Source organism: Heterocephalus glaber, unplaced genomic scaffold (genome assembly GCF_053883595.1).
Source record: "Heterocephalus glaber isolate CG9 unplaced genomic scaffold, H.glaber_assembly_v1.0 deba00000281, whole genome shotgun sequence".
Classification (NCBI taxonomy): domain Eukaryota; kingdom Metazoa; phylum Chordata; class Mammalia; order Rodentia; family Bathyergidae; genus Heterocephalus; species Heterocephalus glaber.
In genome coordinates this window covers 9,866,943-9,877,757 of record NW_028258139.1, presented here as the reverse complement: position 1 = coordinate 9,877,757, position 10,815 = coordinate 9,866,943, and the positions used below count along the sequence as shown (strand labels likewise).

The following is a 10,815-nucleotide window of genomic DNA, read 5'->3' as shown; positions in this document are numbered from 1 at the left end:
TCCACCGTGCTCTTTCTGCACTGGAGCCAGCCATCCACGGAATGCAACCAAAATAAACTTCTCCTCCTCTAAGTTGGGGGTGCTGAGTATTTTGTCCCAGTGACAAGGAAAGTGACTAAGTAGAAATCAAAAAGTAGCCATTTTTATCCCTGCTAAGAGTATAGCTCCCCCCAAAATGGTGTTGACATTCCTCAGCCACATCCTGATGATCAGGAGTGCGGAAAGTGACTATGCTATGAGGATAAGTGGTTTAGCAAGAGGGCCCACACATCTGTTTATTTGCTGCCCAGAAATCAAAGCTAATCATTTGTGGAAATTAATAGCAGTTTCTCCAGAATATCGCTCTATTCTTTGATCTGATCCATAAAATGTGACTAATATTCTGAGCAACGCAAAGCTCCTACTTGTGCTAAATTTGGCTGGGAATGTTCCATTTAATTTAAATAGAGATGTTATGAAGAAAATATTTTTAAAATTTTTTAGGGAAGAATAATCGAGGATTGGGTGAATGGTAATTATATTGGAAAAACAATTGCAAACTGTTTACCTTTAAAAATATACCTTTCTAACTCCATCACTGAGAGTAGTCCACAGCAGACTTACCCAATTCAAACACATATGGAACAATGCACCCGAGCCCAGAATGGTCTCTGACACACCACGACACATCTTGATGCTTCTAATATCTTATTCTCATAAGGCAAGATCCTTTCAGACCATCTAGGTGACACTGAGAAGACAAGAACAAGCGGAAAGGATCTCCCATTGGAGGGGCTACAACTGGGAGAGTAAGGAGGAATGATCACTATAGTTCATTGGACTAAGTCTGAGAAAAAATCATCATCCTAGAATTAACGGTATCCCAGAAAGGATAAAACATTAAGCGTACCAGAAGAAATGTTTCAATGAATGAAAAGGGTGATTGTTTAATATATATTAATGGTGATCATGTTATCCAATTTGTTGTCACCACAGTATTCACATTAATTATATTGCATTGGCATTGTTTATTATGACAAGTAATAATTAAGGCTGGGGGTGTGGCTCTACCGTGGAGCACTTGCCTAGCATGAGTTCCATAACCAAGATCAGAAAAACAAAGAAAATTATCGGCCAGGCGTGGTGGTGCACACCTTAATCCCAGTACTTGGGAGGCTGAGGCAGGAGGACTGCTGTGAGTGAGTTTGAGGCCAGCCTGGGCTACATAGTGAGTTCAAGGCCAGCCTGAGCTACATAGCAAGAATCTGTCTTAAAAAAAACCAAAGGGGGGGGGGGGAGAAGGAAACTATTAAGTACATTCGTTTATTTCTTCTACAATATCAAAATGTACAGTTACAAGGGTCACTGGCTGAGAGGACATAGCTATATATGACTTTAGAATGAAAATCGATAAAAGAAAGGAAGTAAAATATTAGAAGGGTGTAGAATTCAAGCACATTGCAATATAATTAGTTACAATCTTGACAGAGGGCTCATTACAATACCAATTTAAATTTGAAGCAAATGAACAGACATGATGATTCATGGCTGTTATCCCAGCACTCAGGAGGCTGAGGCAGGAGGATCCTGAGTTTGAGGCCAGCCTGGGCAACACAGTGAGCACCGTCTCAAACAAAGAAACACACAAGTGAAGCACAAACATTATAAAAGTGATCTGTATTACCAGATGGATGAATGCTCCAGGTTGCAAGGAAGAAAACATGATCTGCAAAGATCCATTCCATGAGAAGGACTTCAGGTAATGAATCAGTTTGATTATGCTGCACACCAAAACCCCCCAAAACTTACTGGCTGAAGTCCACTCTTATTTTTTCCCATTCTGTAAGTCAGTTGAACAACTCTTCTGGTCCGACCTGGTTTGGCTGGTGGTGAAGGGTCACTGGTCTTTGGAAGTGGCTGGTCCTGGGAACACACAGGGGATGGCCGTTCTGCTCCACACCATCTGACATCCTGTCCATGCCTGCAGGCCTAAGGATCCCCACACTCAGCAAGAGACAACCCCAAAGGGTCACCTTTGCTCTTGCCTCACTGGCCAAAAGCAGGCCGATGACCAAGCCTCTGCAGGGTCCGTGTGCAGAAGCATGACTTAGGCAGTGCGAGCATACGGACGAGCATTATTGCAACTACAACTGGTAAACAGTTTGATCGTACCAGGTATGGCAGCTTATGCCCATCATTCTGGGAGGCTGGGACAGGAAAATTACAAGTTGGCGCTCAGCCAGGGCAACTTAGCAACTTAGATATGGTCTCAAAGTAAAAAAAAATTTGTTTGGTTTTTGTAATTTTTTAAATGTTTACTAGTACACGTTTGCAGTACATAATGATTACATCTACCATGGAGAGTTGGTACATGTGCATAATATATCTTAATTCTTATTTCCCCTTCTCTTCTCACTCCCATCCTTTCAATTCTTTGTCCCCTTCCCATTTGTAAAAGATCTGTCTCCCTATTTTCTATTATGTACTTTTTATTTCATTCTTCAAAGCATTTATACTTTGGGTTTCTCATATAACAAAATCCACGTGATATTGTGTTTATTTTTTATTCTATTTATTTATTTTTTGGCACTGGGGATTGAACTCAGGCCCTTGCTCTTGCCAGGCAGGCGCAGCACCACTGAGTTACCTCCCCAGCCCTATTTTATTTCACTTAACATTTTTGTCTCAAGATGCATCCATTTTCCTACAAATGACGTAAATTTGTCCTACTTTATGGCTGAGTAGTATTCCACTGCAGATAAACACCACATTTTCTCTATCCACTCATTTGTTGATGGATATATAGGACACTTTCAAAATTTAATTGTTATGAGTTTTTCTGCTATAAACATAGGTAAACATGTGTCACTATAATATGTCTTTAGTTTTGGGGGGAAGATAGGGAAGGGAAATAGCTAGGGAAAGAGCTAGGTTGAATGGGATTTCCATTTTTTAATTTTTTGAGGAATCTCCATACTGATTTCGATAATGGTTGTACTAGTTTACATTCCCATCAACAATGTAGAAGGCCTCGCAAGTGGAAGGACCCGAGTTCGATCGCCCGGACCAAACAAAACAAAACAAAACAAAACAATGTAGAAGGATTCCTTTTTCCCCATACCCTTGCCAGCATTTGTTATTATTTAATTTCTTCGTGATAGCCATTCTGTCTCAAGTGAGATGGAATCTCAGCATTGTTTTTCTTTTCTTTTTTTTTTTTTTTTTTTTTTTTGGTGCCGGAGATGGAACTCGGGTCCTTGTCCTTGCCCAGCAGTCAGTGTTGTTTTGATTTGCATTTCTCTAATTGCCAGAGACACTGAAATTTTTATGTATTTGTTGGCCATTTTACTTCTTCTCAGAAGTGTCTACCCATTTCAATTGCCCGTTTTTTGATTGGATGTTTTGCTTCGGGGAAATCTGTTTTTTCTTTCTTTCTTTTTTTTTTTAGTTCTTTATACATTCTAGACATCAGTCCTCTGTCGGAGGAATATCTGGCAAATTATTTTTCCCATTCTGTAGGTTGTCTCTCCACTCTGTTGGATGTTTCCTTTGCAGTGCTGATGTTTTTTAAATTGATATAATCCCATTTCTTGAGTCGTGATGTCTTTCTTGTGAAATTGCGGTTCCGTTCAAAAAGTCCTTATCTGTGCCTATGTCTTCAAAAGTTTTGCCTATTTTATCTTCCATTAGATTAAGTGTTTCTGTGTTAATATTTAGCTCTTTGATCTATTTTTATTTCATCCTAGTATACAATAAATGATATGGGTCTAGATTCATCTCCTGCAGGGCCGGGGATTTAGCTCAGTGGTTCTGGCGCCTGCCTTGCAACTGCAAGGTCACAAGTTCGATCTCCAGTACCAAAAAAAAAGATAGCAGATTCATCTCCTGTATGTGTATAGCCTTTTTTCCCAGCACCACTTACTAAAAAGACTATCTTTACTTTAGTGCATGTTTTGGGTCCCTTTGTCAAAGATCAGAGGGATAAATGTGCCTGGGGTTGTTTCTGCATTTTCTATTCTGTTCCATTGATCAATATGTCATTTTTTCCTGCCAGTACCATGTTGTTTGTATCAGTGTAGTTTTATAAAATAATTTGAAATCTGTGACTGTGATGCCTACTGCTTTGCTCTTGTTGCCTAGATTGATTTGCTATTCTGGGTCTCTTCTGGTTCTATACACATTTTAAGACTGTATTTTCTATTTCTGTAAGGAATGCTGTTGCTATCTTTATTGAGATGGCATTAAATCTATGTATCAGTTTGGGTAGTATGGCCATTTTGACAATATTGGTTCTGCCCATTTAAGAACAGTAGAAATCTTTCCATTTTCTGATGTTGTCTTCAATCTCCTGTTTCACAGATTTATAGTTATCATTATAGCAGGGTTTTTTTAACTTCGTTTGTCAGGTTAATTCCCAAATGTTTAATTTTTCTTGAAGCTTTTTTTTTTGGTACCAGGATCAAACTCAGGACCTTGCTCTTGCGAGGCAGATGGCAGAACCACTGAGCTAAATCCCTGGCCACCTGAAGCTATTTTGAATGGTATTTTTTTCTTGATTTCTTTCTTGGTGGGTTCATTATCAGTGTACAAGACTTTGACTGATTTTTATGTGTTGATTTTGTATCCTTGCTGAACTTGTTTATTAGTTCTAGGAGTCTTTCAGTGGACTTTTTGGGATCCTCTATGTAAAAGATGATGTCATCTGGGTAAAAGGAAATTTTACTTCTTCTTTTCCTATATATATCTCTTTTATTCCTTTTACTTGCCTGAAGTTTTGAGTACTATTGAGTACTTGGGTCCTTGCGCTTACAAGGCAGGCAGCAGAACCACTGAGCTAAATCCCCAGCCCGAAATTCTTAATTCTTCCAGTCAGAGTTTGAAATGTTTGAGAGAAACAGACACTTAAAATGTGTGATGTGGTTTAAAATGTCTAAGGAAATTTAATTAATTTTTAGGTAGTGTTAAATGTTTAAAGAGGATTTAACCTGTTATAGCTATGAATTGATAGCACATGAATCAAAGAACAAATAAGGTGATTCTTCTTATTTTATAGAAATAGTATTAGATTAGGGCCAGGGATTTAGCTCAGTGGCACCATGCCTGCCTCAAAAGTGCAAAGTCCTGAGTTTGATCCCCGGTACAAAAAAAAGAAATATTATTAGATTAATAAATTAACTACTGGAGCCAGGGATTTAGCTCAGTGGTGCCACCGCCTGCATCGAAAGCACAAGGTCCTGAGTTCAATCCCCAGTACAAAAATAAATAAATAAACAAACTATTAAGATTTGTAAATTGAAGTTAAAGGCTTAAGAAGAAGTAAGATTTAAGGGTCAGGGATTTAGCTCAGTGGTTTGAGTTCAATCCTAGGTACAAAAAAAACCCCCACAAAAGTCAAAGAAAAAATAAGATTTAATTTCAACCTCATTTACTAAAAGAAAAAATGTTTCACACATGAAATTTCAAGTGACATATTTGTTCAATAGTTTATTCAAAACATATTTATTAGCTGGGCATAGTGGCCTGTAATCCCAGCACTCAGAAGGCTGAAACAGGAGGATCACCGTGAGGTTGAGGCCAGTCTGGGTTACATAGTGAATCCAAGGCCAGCCTGGACTACAGAGTAAGACCCTGCCTGAAAACAAAACCCACATTTAAGGAGCTCAGTGGCGCCACATCTGCCTAGCAAGCACAAGGTCCTGAGTTTGATTGCCGGTATTGGAAAAAAAGAAAAGAAAAGCCATATTTATTGCTCATATGTTATGAGACAGGAACTACTCCAGGCACTGGGGATATTGGGGAAAATGACTCCCAGTCTCTCCTTCCTTGAAATTATACACACAAAGGACACGGGGGAAGAAGCCAAGTAGACAAACCACCACTTCAGGTAACGGAGAGACAAACTTCATCATCAGGGATGATTTCTTGAGTCCATCTTTCTGTTGGTGAAGGATGTTCTGTCACCTCTCATAGCCCAGGAATGGGCTCAGTGGCCATTTCCCTCTATCCATAGCCAACGACACCACCAAGTTCTCCAGTTTCTACTTGACTCTGATTCCTTGATACTGGGCTATAGCTTCTTTCATAATCAGTCAATTAATCCACAAAAAAATTTTTTGACTATCTACTTTCTCCTCAGGATGAGGTTCTGTCCAACCAGAGAGGAGAAAAGAGTCCAGAGAACGGGCAGTAATGGAGCAGCCTGATGCCGGCGCACACTCAGCAAGTGCTCGGGGAACCCCGCCCACCAGCTAAACACTGAAGGCTGAGAAGAACACAGAGCTAGGGAAGCCAGGACTGTTGCTATCAGGGACGATTAGTCTTACAGGCAAGCAAGACTATATTTCATCCAATCAAAGACACCTATTTTCTACATTTTAAAAAAATCTACAATTGGACTTCACCTCACAGGGATGATGCCTCTGACTAGATGAAGTATTACAAACACAGCACAAAGCAGCATTGTGTCCATGAGCTGTGTGGAGCCTATGGCAACAGAATATTGCTCCAAAATCAGGGTATGCATTAGAATCACCTAGGAAACATGTAAAAAATACTTATGCCCAGATACCTCTTTTGACCAGCTGAACTAGAATGGACCAGTGGGGTGGGTATTGGTAGTCTATAAGCACCCAGGTAATTCTAACCTGCAGCCAGAGTTGATGGCCAGGATGACAATTTTAAACAAGAGTACACATTACCCTGAGCTTCCACAAAGGCTTTGCGAGGGACATGCCTACACAAATCTTGTCTTAGTGAGCTTTGAGCTACTGTGACAAAATACCTGAGACAAACAACTTAGAAGGAGGAAAGATTTCTTTTCATGGCTCATGGTTTCAGACATTTCAGTCCATGGTCATTGCTTTTAAACTTGTGGCAAGGCAGCACATCATGGCAGGAGCATGTGGTGAACAAAGCTGATCACCTTAGGGTAGTCAGGGACCTGGGGCCAGGGATGTAGCTCAGAGACTGGCACAGCGCCTGCCTGACAAGCATGAAGTCCTGAGTTCAATCCTGGTACCAAAATAAAAGGGTAGTCAGGGACCACAGAGAGGAAGTTGCCAGGTCCCACTATCCCCAGTGACCAAAGTTCCTCCCATTAGGCCCCACCTCCTAAAGGTTCCACCACAGTCCATTAACACCATAGTCTGGAGAGCAAATCTTCAACACAAGGGCCTTTGGGGGACATGTAAGATCCAAACTGTAACAGATACTATAGGACAGGGGTCAGCAACCTAGGAGCTCTGGCTCAAACCTGGTTTGCTGCATGATTTTGTACCACCCAGGGAGGTAAGGTGGTTTTTACATTTTTAATGGTTTGAAAGGGCATAAAAGGGAAATATTTTGAGACACATGAAAATTATGTGAAATTCAACTGTGAGTATCCGTAAAGTTGTATGGGAATATGACCACACTCCTTTGTCCTCTATAAGAGCAGAATTTAGTAACTAGGACAGGATATGGCTGACAGAGACTAAAATATTTTACTATCTGACCTTTCACAGAGAAAATCTGCTGACTCCACCTTGAAGGGAATGGGTTTCCAGAACCTCAACATCCCTTCCAGGATTTACCTGCCTAGGAAGGTGTCAGCCATCAAGGTGTGGGTAGATGTGCTTCCTTCCCAGCCCTGTTTTCATTCTTGTGTTTCTTCCACTTTCAGAAGAAAAGTAGGCTTCTCACCAGCCTGGGAAAAATACCCTAGAGACAGTACAAAGAGCAGTCATAAAAATGGATAGCTAAGGAGAATCTGATCACTAGGTAACTAATCAGACAGACAGATGTTTTTTGTTTTGTTTTGTTTTTGCAAATGAGGTATGTTCCAAATATTCCCCTTCCAAAATGGAAGAATGACCCAATTAAATTGTCAGCTGCCATATCATTAAAAATATTTTGGGGGCTGGGGATTTAGCTCAGTGGCACTGTGCCTGCCTGGCAAGCACAAGGTGCTAAGTTCAATTCCTAGTACTAGGAAAAAAAAAAAAAAAAAAAAAAAAAAAAATATATATATATATATATATATATATATATATATATATATATATATATATATATATATATATATATGGTGGACCATACCTGTAATCCCAGCACTCTGGGAGGCTGAGGAAGGAGGATTGCAAGTTGGAGCCTACCCTGGGAAATTTACTGACTTATCAAGATTCTGTCTTAAACTTAAAAATAAAAAAGAGCTAGGGATACAAGGTTCTGGACTCAGTCTCTAAAACCAAAACCAAAACAAAACATTGGGTGACACACAGTGGTACACACTTATAATCTCAGCTACTCAGGAGGCTGAGGCAGGAGGATGAGAAGTTCAAGGTCAGCCTGGGAAACACTGTCTCAAATTTTTTTTTTAGTAATGGCTGAAGATATAGCTCAGTGGTACAGTACTTGCCTAGCATGCATAGGGCCCCAGGTTTAACTATCTACACCACATTAAAAAAAAAAAGTAACAGATGCTGCTGTGGTTTTTCGCATATAATTCAGAAAGGGTTCAAAAAATTGAGTAACATATGGCAAAACTGTCAGAATTATTTATGCAAGCAAAGTGTTTTAGAGCTTATTTTTTTCAGAGAGAGAATTTTGCTATGTAGTTGAGACTGGCCTTGAACTCACTATGTAGCCCAGGCTAGTCTCAAACTCACAATGATTCTCCTGCCTCAGCCTCCCAAGTGCTGAAATTACAGGCATGCACTACCACACCTCATGTAGAACTTACATATTTTAAAATGCTGAATGTTACCTCATCCTATAAGTAATATTTATCCAGGGATGCATGAATGAATGAAGAAAAAAATCCATTCAGGCTGGAGATTTAGCTCAGTTGTTCCACCACCTGCCGAGCAAGCACAAGGACCCGAGTTCAATCCCCAGTACAAAAAAAAAAAAAAAAGATTCAAAATCCATTCATCTCATTAATTTCAAATACCAGTTTATGTTTGTTTCTTAGTCACTTATCCAGCTGTGCACCATGCCTCACATTTGTAGTTCCAACTACTGAGAAGGCTGAGGCAGGAGGATCTCTTGACCCCTGGAATTCAAGGACAGCCTAGGCAACATAGACAGACCTCATCTCAAAATCAAACAAACAAGGGCTGGAGATTTAGCTCAGTGGTTCTGCTGCCTGCCTCGCAAGGTACTGAGTTTGATCCCCAGTACCAAAAAAAAAAACAAACAAAACAAACAAAAAAATTCCTTATCAATGTATATATTATATTCATATTTGCATCGATCACGTACTGAAACAAGGGTCTCAACTCCTCACTGGCCTTGACAGGGGCCCTTCCCAGTTCCTGCAGGGTGAGCTGCTCCACAGGGTGGCTCAGTGTGGCCTCTCTCCCCGAGAGAGGCTAAGCGGCACAGCAGTCTTGGTCTTTCTATAATGGAGAGTGTTAAGTGACAGCTCATCAGTTTTGCCTTTTTCTATTCACTGTCACTAGGTCCGGCCTACCCGGAACGGAGGGGGATTCCAAAGGTGGTGAGTTAGTCCATCTGGGAAGCTGCCTGCCTCAAATGTCAGTCTGTACACAATGCTTCCAGAGACTACATCTATTTAACCTGAGGAAGAATGTCGGTGTGGTGGTGCATGCTTGTAATAATCCTAGCACTTGGGAGGCTGAGGCAGGAGGAATGCCACGAGTTCGAGGCCACCCTCAGCTACATAGTGAGTTTAAGGCCACTGTGAACTGCATAGTGAGACTCTGTCTCAAAAAATAATAATAACCTTAGGAAGAAAAGTTTTTGCTCTCATCTTTAAATGCACAAGAGGACACAGAATTCTCCAAAATTCTTTTACCAATAAGCAAAAAGCTATCTGGGGACCACTGAGCTAGCTGAGCCACTCTTTCTGTTGAGTCTTGTCCTGCAGGTGGGTTACAGTGATGGTGGCCAAAGGTTGGCCAGCTTCGGGAAAAAGGCCGAGTGCTTTGGGCAGTGGGAAAAGCCACTGCCCCAGATCTGGGAGCTCCTACTCAGGTAGGTGAAAAATACAGGGGAAAGTCCAGTAAATTTACATTCGGAGGGCATCACATGCAGGGCAATGGAGTCTAGAGTTGATTGGGAAAGAAATGCATCAGTGGTGGGTTTGGGATAAAGGAAGGAAAAGGGAAAAGTGGCAGTTGACTGGAGCGGGTAAATTGAAATAGTGGTGGAGGAGGATCAAGGCCTTGACCCAGGAAAGGAGGAAGTGGCAGGGACAGAGGAGCTGGGAGACCGAGCTCGACTTGGGCTGCCCTTACAGGGTCTGAGAAGAGTAGAGGCAAACCCCATTCTAGAGAACGGATGGGCCTTGATTTAGGATGATGCCACTTCAGCTTTTTCAACTTTAGGATGGTGTAAAAGCCATCTGTGTTCAGTAGAAACCGCATACCCTGCAATGTCCGGCCTCAGCTACCGTGAGCCTGATGCACTTTGATCGAAGATACTGTCAACTTACAGTGGGTTTCCACCGCCGGTCGGGGATCGCCCGAAAAGGAAATTAGCTGACGACCCTCCTTCAGGGGAGGAACCTCCCGGGAGCCGAGCCCCGCTGCAGTGAGAAAGAGAAAGACCGAGAAGGCAGAGCGATGGTGAGGCTGAGGAAGGACAGGGCTAAGGAAACCGACTTCCTGGAGCCCCGAGTTGGGGGCTGGTCGCAAAATTAAGCAGAGAAAGGAAAGGGAAGAGAGCAAAGGGGGAGGGAAGGATTAAAATCCACTTTCACGGTGTGACAATGAGGACGGCGAGTAATTCGGGGCGCGCCAAGGCGCAAGAACAAGTTACCAAGTCGCTAGGCAGGCCGGCCCAGACGTGCCAGAAGTCCAGGCGGCGGCACCCGGGGTGGAGCGCGCACGCCGC

At 41.7% G+C, this 10,815-nt stretch overlaps 1 long non-coding RNA gene across 3 annotated transcripts; it reads right to left on the bottom strand.

The window, feature by feature from the left end:
• Positions 1-1,299: 1,299 nt before the first annotated feature.
• Positions 1,300-10,766, bottom strand: LOC110347070 (uncharacterized). Of its 3 annotated transcripts, none has more exons than XR_002391431.2 (4): positions 10,415-10,766; positions 8,723-8,815; positions 7,551-7,677; positions 1,300-1,968 (listed from the first exon to the last, which is right to left on the bottom strand). It is a non-coding gene; the product is annotated as an uncharacterized LOC110347070 (long non-coding RNA). The 3 variants fall into 3 exon arrangements; XR_002391441.2 differs by having other exon boundaries at positions 1,300-1,902; XR_002391438.2 differs by lacking the exon at positions 1,300-1,968 and adding an exon at positions 5,348-6,990.
• Between the last annotated feature and the right edge of the window lie 49 nt (positions 10,767-10,815).